Genomic DNA, 14,026 nt, shown 5'->3' on the forward strand with positions numbered 1-14,026 from the left:
TGACATTCAAGGATGTGGCTGTGGATTTCACCAAAGAGGAGTGGCTCCTCTTGGACGATTCTCAGAAAGAGCTATACAAGGAGGTCATACTGGAGAATGTCCAGAACCTGCTTTCTGTGGGTAAGGACCTTTGCCTCTGGTAACTCTGGTAGCTCATTGCTCCTCATCTTGCCAGGCATAGCAAGTTTATCCTGATTCTTCCTTCTTTTGTTCCCTCAAATTCCAATCCAGATGGTGGGAAAAGAAGAGAATGGAATAAGCATTTGTATATACCTGCTTTATATCCAGCACTGGGCAAAGTGTATTATACTTATTGTCATTTGATCTTCACAACATCTCTATGATTTTGGTAGTATTATCATCCCCATTTGATAGTTGAGGGAACTGAGGCAAGCAGAGGTTACATAAGTTGCCCAGGGGGACACAGCTACCATGTGTCTGACACTGGTTTGAAATGGTCTTTCTGACTCCAGGCCCAGGGCTGTTACCACTGCACTACCAGCAGCTTCTAATTTCTAGTTATTGGAAGCTAGGCAGTATGTGCCCACCCTTCTGGGAAAGAGGTGAATAAAGCTGCAGTTTTCTGATTCCAAATGGGCTTTGTGATGTCTGCCCCCTCCAAAGATCCCAGCAATCAATACTATGGGAACCATCCTGTCATCTTGGCTTGCATGTCTCCTTTCCCTAAAGAGGAGTACCTTGTATATTTCTCTCTATCCTCATCCCTTCCTTTTTCTATATTCCCAGGACTTCCAATTTCTAGAGAAGATTTGAGCTCCCATGTATAGGAAGGGGAACTACCAGGGATGGTAAAACAAAAAGGTCCAAAGAACTCCAGGTGAGTGACATAAAAGCATGTGTACGAGGGCTTTTATCATAAGAGGTCTCTAAGTTTTGTGGTCAAAGGAGTGCTAGACTTGTGGGCATAAAGGTCTGGCTTAGAATTTGGTTTTAGACACATTTCAGCAGTGGGATCCTGGGCAAGTAACTGATCCTATGAGCCCCAGTTTCCTCTTCTGTAATGCAGGGGAGCAGGTCAAACTTCTTGGCCTTTCAGTAGCCTTGTAGTGATAAAACTTTAATGCTATAAGAAGTCATCATTTTGAGCTTTGAGGCATAGAACTCTCCTGAAAGCCTCTAAAATGGGCTGAGGTATCCAGTATGAATTCTTTCCTAGTCTTTATTCCAGTCAATAGACATTAAGCACCTAGTATGTTCCAGATACTGTGCTAAGCACCAGGTATACCAAGAATGGCAAAGGAGAAGCCTTGCTCTTAAGGAGTTCAGTCCAATGGAGAGGACAACATGTAAACAACTATCTACAAATCCACCATATTCAGGATAAATTGGAGCTAATCAAGAGAGGAAAGGCCATAAGGGTAAGGAAGACTGGAGAAGCCTTACTGTAGAAGGAGGAATTTTAGGCAGCACCCCAGGGAAGCCAGAGCAAACACAAGAGGCAGCCAGAGAGATGTTGTTGGTCAAGAAACAAAGAAACCTGTACCACTGATTATCACACATGTGGAAGGAAAGTAGGGTGTAAAAATACTGGAAAGGTAGGAGAGGGGCTGATGATAAAGGGCTTTAACAGCCAAGCAGAGGATTGGTAATAGGGAGTCAATAGGAACAGGGTTTACTGAAGGGGCAGATCAGAAATGTCCTGTAGTAGATGAATTTACCCCCACAGTGGGTGGGGGATTAAATGGATTGGTGAGAGACTTGAAGCATTGATGGCAAGCAAAAGTATTTTTCTTTTAAATATCATCATTTTATGTCTAATCATAATGATTGGGAATCAGTACACAGTGAAACATATGAATGTTTCAAACATGCATCTACTTGTTGTTCCAGGGGAAAAATACATTGGAAACAAACCTTGGCAATTCTTTACTGCATAAGGTGCCATTAAATAATTTGTAATACACATTTTTAATGAACGTTTTGAGTTCCAAATTCTACCCCTCCATCCCCTACCCCTTTTTCCCTACCCCTTTCCAGAGGCAGAAAGCAATCAGATATATGTTATACATGTGCAATTATGTAAAACATGACCATATTAGCCATTTTGTATAAGAAAACTCAAAACAAAACAAAAATGAAAGAGTTAAAAGTAACATGCTTCAATGTATGTTCAGTCAATATCAGTTCTGTCTTTGGAGGTGGATAGTATGCTTCATCATTAGTCCTTTGGGAGTTTTGGATCATTGCATTCCTGAGAATGGTTAAGTCATTCATAGTTCTTCATCAAATGACATCACTATCACTCTGCACATTATTCTCTTGGTTCTGTTCATCAATTCATAGAAGACTTTGCAGATGTTTGTGACTTCATCTGGTTTGTGATTTCTTAAAGCACAATAATATTCCATTACAATCCTATACCACAGCTTGTTTAGCCATTCCCCAGTTAATGGGCATCCATTTGATTTTCTTAGCCACCACAAAAAGAGCTGTCATAACATTTTTTGTACAGATAATTCTTTTTCTCTTTTTGTGGATGTCTGGGATAGAAACCTACCAATGATACTGCTGCATTAAATGGTTTGCACAGTTTCATAATCCTTTGTACATAGTTCCAAATTGCCCCCTAGAATGGTTGGATGAGTTCACAACTCCACCAAGAGTGGATGTGTCTGAGTTTTCCCAGATCCCCTCCAAAATCCAACATTTTCCTTTTTGTTATTTTTGCCACCCTGATAGTTGTGAGGTGGTAACTCAGAGTTGTTTTTATTGGCAATTTCCTAATCTAGAGTGATTTAGAACATTTTTTACATAACTATTGATAGCTTTGATTTCTTTCTCTGAAAACTGCCAGTTAATATTCTTTGACCATTTATCAATTGGGGAATGACTTGTATTTTTATAAATTTCCTTCTTTTCTCTATATATGGGAGTAATGTGGCCTTTATCAGAGATAATTGTTTTAAAAATTCCCATTTTTCCTTATAATTTTGGATCAATGAGTTTTGTTTGTGCAAAAGCTATTAAATTTTATATAATCAAAATTATCTATTTTACATTTTGTAATGTTATCTGTCTTCTTTGGTCCTAAATTCTTCCCCTGTCCATATATCTGACAGATAAACTATTTCATATTCTCTTAATTTTCTTATGGTATCACCCTTTATGACCTTATTTTAGTACACAGTAGTGTGAGATGTTGATCTAAACCTTGTTTCTGCCATTCTATTTTCCAGTTTTCCCAGAAGTTCTTGTCAAATAATGAGTATTTGTTCCAAAAACTTGGCTCTTGGGTTTATCATATGCTAGCTTACCATAACCAATTACTATACTGAAATTTGTACCTATTCCATTCCACTGATCCACTACTCTATTTCTTAGGCAATACCAGATTGTTTTGCATTAAATAATTTTTTGCTAAAACCCCTTGGACTTCATCATCATGAACCTCCAAAGAGTTCATAAACCACTAAATGGGATGCTGTACCAGAGGACCAGAAAGAAAGAAAAATGTTATAAATTAAATCAAGCCTCTAAAAGAATCCTGGTGGGAAAGAATCTACAAAAAGATGGAATGAAATAATTTTATAGCCCAAGAAAACTTAGAAGGACTTCAGAAAAGTTCTGTCTTACTTGTATAAAAGGGGAGGGGAGCCCAGTACAGACAATGCCTGGGAAAGTCAGCAGAAGGCTCTTAGCCACAGCACAGATCAGCAACCAAGGCCCAACCATCCTGAGCCAGAAGGTTAGTGGCACAGCAGGCTAACTGTGAGAACTCCAGCCCCAACACAGCAAACAAACTGCCAGCCCTAGAAATACAGCACAACAGCCATGACTAGGTTGTGCCACCCTAGAAAAGAAGGCAAGCTGCCAGCCCCAGAAGCCCCAGTGCAGAAAGCCAGTGACCAGACCCCTGGCCACCACTGCAAAAAGCTCAGGACAGTACCCCATATATCCCAAGAGAATAGCTCAAATTTTAAAAACTTTATTTAAAAAAAGGAACCTTGACTATAGAAATCTCTTATGGCAAAAGGGAAGATCAAAACCCAAACTCAGAAGAGGAGAACAATGCCAAAGTGCCTATATGTGAAGCCTCAAAGGGGAAGATGAATTGGTCTCAAGCCCAAAAAGTCCTCTTGGAAAAACTCAAAAAGGATTTTAAAAATTGAAAAGAATGGTAGAAGGAAAATTGGGAAAAGGAATGAGTTATGGGGGCAGCTAGGTGGCACAGTGGATAGAGCACTGGCCCTGGATTCAGGAGGACCTAAGTTCAAATCCGGCCTCAGACACTTGACACTTACTAGCTGTGTGTCTCTGGGCAAGTCACTTAACCCTCATTGCCCTACCAAAGACAAAACAAAAACAAAAAACCCCAAAACTAAAACCAAAACCAAAAAGTCTTGGGAGGGGGGAATTTTAAAAAAAATAGAATATTTTTTTTTAAAGGAACGAGTTATGCCAGAGAATTACAAAAAAAAAAAAAAAAAGAAAGAAAGAAAGAAAGAAAAAGAAAAAGAAAAGAAAAGAGTCAACTGCTTGCAAAAGGAAGCACAACAATCTAATGAAGAAAACAATTCCTTTAAAGGTACAAAAGCAAACTGAAGAAAATAATTTCTCAAAAATCAGAATTTAACAAGTGGAAGGACTCTTTTAAACATCAAGAACCAGTCAAATAAAATAAAAAGAATGAAATAATAGAAGAAAATGTAAAATACCTCATTGGAAAAACACCTGATTTAGAAAATAGTTCCAGGAGAGATAATTTTAAAATTATAGGATTACCTGAAAGCCATGATCAAAAAAAGATCCTGGACAGCATTTTCCAAGAAATTATCAAGGAAGACTATGATATCCTACAACCAGACTGTAAAATAATCTTTGAAAGAAACCACTGATCACTTCATGACAGAGATTGCAGAATTAAAACTCCAAGGAAAATTCTAGCCCAATTCCAGAACTATCAAGTCAAGGAGAAAATACTACAAGCAGCCATTCAAATACTAAGGAGCTACAGTGAGGATTATACTGGATTTGGGAGCTTGTACATTAAAGGATCAGAGGGCTTGGAATATAATATTCTGGAAGGCAAAGAAAATTAAATTACAACCAAGAATCAAATATCCAGCAAAATTTAGAGATATAAAATTTCCCCTAAGAACTGCTTTGACTGTGTCCCCTAAGTTTTGGTATGTGGTCTCATTACTGTCATTCTCTTGGATGAAGTTATTGGTTGTTTTTTAATGATTTGTTGTTTGACACACTCATTCTTTATGATGAGATTATTTAGTTTCTAATTAATTTTTGTTCTAACTGGTCCTTCAGCACACATAATTTTTATTATATCATAATCTGGAAAAGACACAATTACCTTATCTGCCTTTCTGCATTAGAATGTCAGGGTTTTATGCCCTAATACATCATCAATTTTTATGTACAAGCCATTTTGTGTACCACTGAGAATAAGATATATTCTTTTCTTTCCCCATTCAGTTTTCACCCTTTTATTTCCCCATTCCCCTTTTGCTTTCCTAGAGGATAAGATAAAATTCTATACACTATTCAGTGTGTATCTTATTCCCTCTTTGAGCCAAATCAGTTGAGAGTAAGGTCAAAATGATGCTTACCCCTCCCTTTTTCCCCTCTATTGTAATAGGTCTTTTATGCCTCTTCTTGTGATGTGATTTACCCCATTCTGCCTTCTCTTTCTTTTTCTCCCACTATAATCCCTTTTGTTACCCCTTAAGTTTGTTTTTTTTTAATATCAACACATCAGAATCAACTTATGCCCATACTTTCTGTCTCTGTGTACTCCTCCTATCTGCCTTGATAAAGATACAGTTCTCAAGAGTCATCTTCCTGTGTAGGGATGTAAACATTTTAACCTTATTGAGTAACATGTTTTGTTTTTTCCTCTTTTTACCTTTTCATGCATCTCTTGAGTCTTGTATTTATAGACTGAATTTTCCGTTCAGTTCTGGGATTTTCTCTAGGAAAGTTTTAAAGTACTCTATTTCATTGAATATCCCTCTTTTGCTCTGAAAAATTATACTTAATTTTGTTGGGTAGTACACTCTTGGTTGTAATCCCAGTTCCTTTGCCTTCCAGAATATCACATTCCAAGCCCTCTGATCATCTGATGTTGAAGCTGCCAGGTCCTGTGTAATTCTGATTGTTATTCCTTGATATTTAAATGGTTTCTTTCTGGCTGCTTGCAGTATTTAATCCTTTACTTGATAATTCTGGAATTTGGCTAAGATATTCCTTGGAGTTTTCCTTTTGGAGTCTCTTTCAGGAGGTGATCAATGGATTCTTTCAATGATTAATTTTTCCTCTGGTTCTAAGGTATTGGGGCAGTTCTCCTTGATAAATTCATGAAATATGCTATCCAGGCTCTTTTTTTTTTGGTCATTGTCCTCAGGTAGTCCAATAATTCTTAGTCTGTCTCTCTTGGATCTATTTTCCAAGTCTGTTGTTTTTCAGAAGAAGGATTTTATGTTTTCTTCTACTTATATATTCCCTTCATTCTGATTACTTCTTTCTTCCTATTGTCTCATTGAGCCATTAGCTTCCATGTGTCCAATTCTGATTCTTAAGGAATTATTTTCCACAGTCAGCTTTTGCACCCCTTTTTCCATTTGTCCAATTGTATTTTTAAGGAATTATTTTTTTTCCAAGCTACTGACTTTCTCTTGTATAACTCTCATTTCTTTCCCCAATTTTTCTTCTACTTCTCTTATTTGGTTTAAAAAGTCCTTTTTGAGTTCTTCCAAGAGGACTTTTTGGTCTTGAAACTAATTCTTCACCATTAAGGCTTCACATGTAGGCATTTGATCATTTTTGTCCTTTGAGTTTATGTTTTGATCCTCCCTGTTGCTATAGTAATTTTCAGTGCTGAGGATTTTTTTTTCTGTTTCTTGTTCATACTTTTGTCTCTTTTATGCCTTTTAAGGTTGAGTTCTGCTCCTGGTGTACAGCATGCACTGTCCCAAGCTTCTTTGAGAAGGGAGAGTAGGAGGGGCCCAGTTGTCCAGTCACTGGCTTTCTGCTCTGAGGCCTCAGCAGCTTGTAGCTTGCTCACTGCACTGGAGTAACCCAGCCTAGTTGGTTGTATTGGGTAGCAGATACCCCATCTGGCAGATTACCTTCTGCATTAGTGCTGGAGGCCTCACAACTGGCCTGCTGCACCACTAGCTTTTGACTTAGCTTGAGGACCTCAGGTCCTCAGTTGCTGATCTGTGCTATGGTTAAGAGCCTTTTGCTGGCTTGCCCAGACACCCTCTGAGCTGAGCTGTGTTGTCCTTTTACCCAGATGAAATAGACCTTTCCTGAAGATCTTGTAGGTTGTCTTAAGTCAGGAGACTATTGAATCTCCAGAATCTGTTGAGAGGCTTAATTTAATATTGTTTCTGAGGGAAATTTGGGAGAACTCAGGCAACTTCCTGATTTTTACTCCACCATCTTGGCTACTTATCTATTTTTTTTTACTAAGTGTGTGACCCAAGGCAAGTCACTGAACCCCAGTTGCCATAAATATTTTGGGCCATCTCCAGTAGTCCTGATATGTCTTGTCACTATACCCATGACATCACCCTGATTTCATGGTCCTCATTGAGAATGAAGAATGAACAACAACCTACCCTTAATCACTGAGTGGACTTTGCTTTGGGCAAAGTAAGACCTGAGAAAGGCCTTAATTGAAAAGGATAAAGTCTCCCACTGCATTTGGGGCCATCTCCTATTGTCCTGATGAATATCTTGCCACTGGATTCAGATGGCTCTGGAGGAGAGAGTAAGGTTGGTGACTGCACAGCCTTTCCTCATTTAAATCCAATTCATTGTAAGTCATGACATCACCTTCTCAATATCATGGTCCTCTTCAAGAATGAAGGACAAACAACAAACTAACAAAAAACAATTGTTTTTTTGGAGCTAGAAAAAAAATTAAACTTATCTGGAAGAATAAAAGGTCAAAAATATCAATAGAATTAATGAAAAAAATGCAAAGGTGCCCTAGCCATACCAGACCTAAAATGATATTATAAAGCAGCAATCAAAACTATCTGGTAATAGTTAAGAAATAGATTGGCATGAGGCAGCTAGGTGGCACAGTGGCTAGAGCACCAGACCTGGAGTCAGGAGGACCTGAGTTCAAATCCAACCTCAGACACTTGACACTTACTACCTGTGTGACCCTGGTCAAGTCACAACCCTTACTGCCTTGCAAAAAATAATAAACAAACAAACAAACAAATAAATAAATAAAGTTCTTATTTCTGAAATATAGTGACAATTGAATCAAATTTATAAGAGCACAAGCCATTCCCCAATTGATAAATGGTCAAAGAATATGAACAGGCAGTTTTCAGATTCAGAAATTGGTGTTACCTATACTCATATGAAAAAGTGCTCTAAATCACTTTTGAGTAGAGAGATGAAAATAAACAATTCTGAAGTACCACCTGACATCTATCAGATTGGCCAATATGACAGAAAAGGAAAATGATAAATGTTGGAGATGTGGGATAATTGGAGCACTAATGCATTATTTGTAGAGTTGTGAACTGATCTAACACTTCTGCAGAGCAATTTGTAACTGTGCCCAAAGGGCAATAAACCTGTGCATACTCTTTGACCCAGAAATAGCACTATTAAGTCTGTATCCCAAAGAGATCATAAAAAAGAGACCTACATATACAAATATTTGTAGCTGCTTTTTTTGTGGTGGCAAATAATTGGAAATGGAAGGAATGCCCATCAATTGGGGAATGGCAGAACAAGTTGTGGTACATGAATGTAATGGAATACTATTGTGCTGTAAGAAATGATGTGTGGGCAGATTTCAGAAAATCCTTGAAAGACTTTAGTGGACTGATGCTGAGTGAAGCAAGCAGAACTGGGAGAAAATTGTGCACAGTAACAGCAACATTGTATGATGATCAGTTGTGATAGACTTAGCTCTTCTCAGCAATACAGTGCTTCAAGACAATTGCAAAGTCTTTTTTTCTCATGTTGTGAGTGAGATTTTCCCCACCCCTTAAATACAAGTGATTTAATAGTAGTACTAATCAGATTGTAGACTAGAAACTGATTTAAATTATTTAGATATTCTTTAGTAGCTTAAGAAAATGGTAATGAAGTAAGATAGATATTGAAAGGAGCTAAGGCAAATGCAAACTTGTGTACTTTACAAGTTTAACCAAAGATTCAACTACCTGACTTCCAATTGTGGTTATGTATAGCCACCAATCAACATAAAGGTCAGATATCTAGAAGAGTAACTTCTGAGGTATAAGGGACCAATTAGAGCTGGAAACAAGTTGAAAAGCCAAGCTTAACCAATATGGTAGAAAGTCTTGATATAGGCCAGAGAGGCTGCATGCAAGATGGGAAAGACACAATCCAGTAGATGGCTTCTTATGTTACATGAGCCAGTTAAGTAGTAATAGGGTTATTTTAAGCAGGATCTATAGAATGGCAAGGGACTATGCTAGTATCTGACTGATGATTTCTTTCTTCCTATTCCATACTTACTGTATTTGTACCACTTGGATTATGTTAAATAGTGGGAGAAGTCATTGTGCATAAATATCCCTGAATCCTGAGGCTTGGGTTATTTGGGTCCTAGATGTGATACCAGCTTTATTGTGAGACAGGATCTCTCAATAAACCTACTTTCTTTTGGCTTGGAGACTGTGTTTTTTTCTTTGTCTAACACTACAACTTAGACATTTTCACAACAGAAATTTTTCCCCTTTGTCCTGTTTCTTCTTTCACGACATGACTAATGTGAGAAATCTGTGACTCTAATATCAAGATGGAGAAGAATCCTAAGACAATCTATGAGTTTGGTGAAATTAGAAAGGGATTCATACAGTCCTCAGTCCTAAATCACAGTAAGAGAATGACTTCATGGAATGAGTCTTTTCAGGACACTGAAGATAATGAATGGTTTCCTAAACAACTGGAGCCTTTTCAGTCTCAGGAGAAGTCACACAAAATGCAAATATGTCAAGGGAATCATCTGGAAATGGTGCTGAATTTGAATTCTGATCTCATTAGACATCAGAAAAGTGATACAGGAGAAATGCTTTATGGAAGTAACAAAAGTGAGAAAGCCTTCAGTCAGACCTCTAAGCTCATTACTCTTCAGAAAATTCACTATCTTTAAATGCGACGGGAAAATAATAAAATACTTTTATAATAAAAAACTTAAATAAAAAATAAGAAATTTGTTCTCAAAGAACAAATCAATAAAATAGATAATTTCATCACAGAAAATAGAGACCAAATGCCATAACCTTTGAGATGAAACTAAAAGAGATCCTGAGAGGAAATCTTTAAACACTTTCCTTAACAAAAGAAAGGACAGGGTCAGCTAGGTGGTGCAGTGGATAGAGCACCGGCCCTGGATTCAGAAGGACCTGAGTTCAAATCCAGCCTCAGACACTTAACACTTACTAGCTGTGTGACCCTGGGCAAGTCACTTAACCCCAATTGCCTCACTAAAAAAAAAAAATTGTGTTCTAAATTTTCTTCCTTCCTCTCTCCTCGACCCTCCCTATGAAATCAAGCCATTCAATATAAGTCACACATGTGCAGTTATGCAAAACATCTTCACATTAGTCAGGTTGTGAAAGAAAATAGACAAAATAACTTTAAATAAATAAAATTATACTTCAATCTGTATTCAGATACCATCAGTTCTTCCTCTGTTGATGTTTTGCATTTTTCATACATCTTTCTGATATCATTCTGCTCATCATTTCTTTCTTTGTATTCCCCTCCATTTTATTCCCTCCCCTTGATATTTGCTCTATTTTCTATCTTCCTTCACCCTATCCCTCCTCAAAAGTGTTTTATTTTTTACTCCCCCCTTCCCCAATCTGCCCTTCCTTCCTTTGCCTCTCCTCCTCCCATCTCCTTCCCCTCCAACTTTCCCTCAGGGCCAAATATATTACCATACCCACTTGAGTGTGTATGCTATTCCCTCTTTGAGCCAATTCTGATGATAGTAAGGTTCACTCACTCCCCTACTCCTTCCCCATCTTACCCTCTACTCCATAAGCTTTTTCTTGTTTCTTTTATGTGAGCTACTTTTCCCCAATCCACCTTTCCCTTTCTTCCAGTGCATTCCTTAGTATTAGGGCAGCTGAAAGGAATATACTTGGAGGGCATGGGTGTGAATTGAATATGAAGGGATGATATCTGTAAAGCATTTCTTTTTTGTTAATCCTTATTTTTTTGTGGGGCAGGCAGGGTGGGGTGGCTTATGTCTGGGGCCCGATTTGGGCTTGGGGCCTCCTGGGTCCAGCGCTGATGCTTTGTCCACTGTGTCACCTACCTAACCCATGATGACATCTCTAAAATAAAGTTAAGGGGTAAGAGGAACACACTGGAAGGATAATGTTGCATCTCAAACTGGATATCCAGTAGGCATTTTTTTTTTTTAGTGAGGCAATTGGGGTTAAGTGACTTGCCCAGGGTCACACAGCTGGTAAGTATTAAGTGTGTGAGGCCGGATTTGAACTCAGGTACTCCTGACTCCAGGGCCGGTGCTCTATCCACTGTGCCACCTAGCTGTCCCCAGTAGGCATCTTTAATTCAAAATGTCTAAAAGAGAGCACATCACCTTTTCTCCTACAGCCTTCCCTGACCTTTTCCTACCTTTTTTTTTTTTTTTTTTTTTGGTGAGGCAATTGGGGTTAAGTGACTTGCCCAGGGTCACACAGCTAGTAAGTGTCAAGTGTCTGAGGCCAGATTTGAACTCAGGACCTCCTGAATCCAGGGCTGGTGCTCTATCCACTGCGCCACCTAGCTGCCCCCCTACCTTTCTTATTACTGTAGAGGGCATCATTATCCTTCCAGTCTCTCAGACTCACCACCTATGAGGACTCTACTCTCTTACTTAGTCATCATCCATATCCAATCTATTGCTAAAGCTTGTTTATTCTGCCTTTGCAACACCTCTTAAAGACACCCTCCTTTCTTTGAAACTGCCCCCACCCTGGTTCAGGTCCTTATCATCTCATACCTGGATTATTACCTTAGCTGCTGGTGGGTCTTCCTGCCTCCTGAGTTAACATTAGGTAACAAAGAATCATAAAACTTCAGGGTCTGGTTGTCCCATGGGTTGGGGGCAGCCACTGTGGCACCACATCGGGGCAGGGGAAGGGGGGGTATACATTTTTAGAAGTATTGTGAAGAATGTGAACCCTGAGTAAGCAGTTTAGGTGAAAAGTGGCAGGGAATTTTTTGCATTAGGGACCTATATAAACTGGGTGTGTAATAAGCATAGGCATGCACACAAAGGCCTTCCTGCTTTGCACCAGACTGGGGGTCCTGCCACAGTTTATCTGTTTCTTACACACTGCATTAAGGCAGAATCCTGGGATTATACCATTAAACCAATGTGTCTCTTTAGGGATCATGAGAAAAGATGATTTGCAGTCACCTTGGGGCCGGTGGGATCCAAGCCCTTTATATTACCATGAGGGAGGCAGGATTTGGGTTCAAAAAGCCATCTGGCTGAAATAATGTTTCTTGCTGCTACAGTGGCATTTTTTAATTTGGTTGGAAGCATTTGACATAAGTTTTGATTTTTTCAAAGAAGGGCAGCCACTTAATGGGGGAACAGCTCAAATAACTAAGTTCTGAGTGTTCATCAAGAGTAGAGGTAGCAACTGCCCAGAGGAAAAGGGAAAATATTTTAACTATGAGGTCAAGAGCTGTATAGTAGGGATAGGATGGGACTAATCCCCCTGGGTCTGAGTAAGGATAATGTGAGGAAATGGGGATTGGTCTCCTCTCAATAAGAATATAATAATCAGCATTCAAATTACAGTCCTCTGGACCTATTTCAGGAAAAAGGTCTCCCCTGCCCGCTTCCCCAACAAAATCACATTGTTCAGGGAAACCCTGAGCTGTGCCCATATAAGGGAGGAATTGAAGAACTGTCCCTGTATCACCTCCCCCATTGGCTAAGAAATACTGCATTCTGATTAGCTAGTTTTTGCACATAGAGTGTAACCCTTGAGTAATCAAACCAATGATGAAAAAGGGGAGGGTCCATTTGTATTAGGGACTAGTGGATAAAAGGGGCCTGTGAGCCTCCATTTTTTGGTCACCCACCAGCTGCACAGTGGATGGCCCATTATCAAGAGAATGACAATAAATATGCCTTTGACACATCACTGCTGCTGAGTTTCAGAAAATTATTGAGTAGGAGTCATTTTCCTCACAGATAATAAAGGGCTTGTAGTAGATAGAATACTTGGAGGAGGGGATTAGCTAGAATTTTTAAACAATAGTAGTCAAGGCAACAGCATTTGGTTAGTGGAAGAAAGGGAGGTGGTAAACTGAGTTCAGTCTATTGCCATCTTAAGAGCTCAGAATCCGCAACAATTCTGCTTTGTTCATAGAGCACAGTGCCTTTTTTGAGTGGGCATGCCGTGCTGGATGATCCTGTGCCAATGTCTCCCATGTCTCACAATCAATACCAGAGTTCTTCATTGAGACCTTGAGAGTGTTCTTGTATCACTTCTTCTGACTACCACATGAGTACCTGCTTCTGCTTTGTGTGAGTTCTCTGTAGAAAAGTTTTTTAAGCAAACATGTGTTTGGCATTTAAACAATGTGGCCAACCCACTGGGGATGTACTCTCTTTTTTTTTTCCTTTTTTTTTTTCAGAGCAATGGGGGTTAAGTGACATGCCCAGGGTCACACAGCTAGTAAGTGTCAAGTGTCTGAGGCTGGATTTGAACTCAGGTCCTCCTGACTCCAGGGCTGGTGCTTTATCCACTACTGCCACCTAGCTGCCCCCCAAGCATACAAAAAATTAATTCAGCACAATGGCTCTGTTTGATAGGCAGCTTAAGGCCTCTTCTCTCCTACCCATTCTTTTGGAGCCTCCCAAATGTTGAGCTAGCTCTGGCAATACATGCCTCAACTTCATCATCCATGTGTACATCCCTATGTGTACATCTCTGTGTACTGCCAAGATAAGTGAACAGTGGCATTTATTAGAGTATGTCATTGTAAAGAGAAGAGACAGATGTTAGGATGTGAG

General features: G+C 39.1%; 1 long non-coding RNA gene across 1 annotated transcript; it reads left to right on the plus strand.

Annotated features, from left to right (window-relative positions):
* On the plus strand, positions 1-13,468 carry LOC122749887. The gene is made up of 3 exons (XR_006355717.1): positions 1-120; positions 748-838; positions 13,380-13,468. It is a non-coding gene; the product is annotated as an uncharacterized LOC122749887 (long non-coding RNA).
* Positions 13,469-14,026: the final 558 nt, after the last annotated feature.

Source organism: Dromiciops gliroides, chromosome 3 (genome assembly GCF_019393635.1).
Source record: "Dromiciops gliroides isolate mDroGli1 chromosome 3, mDroGli1.pri, whole genome shotgun sequence".
Classification (NCBI taxonomy): domain Eukaryota; kingdom Metazoa; phylum Chordata; class Mammalia; order Microbiotheria; family Microbiotheriidae; genus Dromiciops; species Dromiciops gliroides.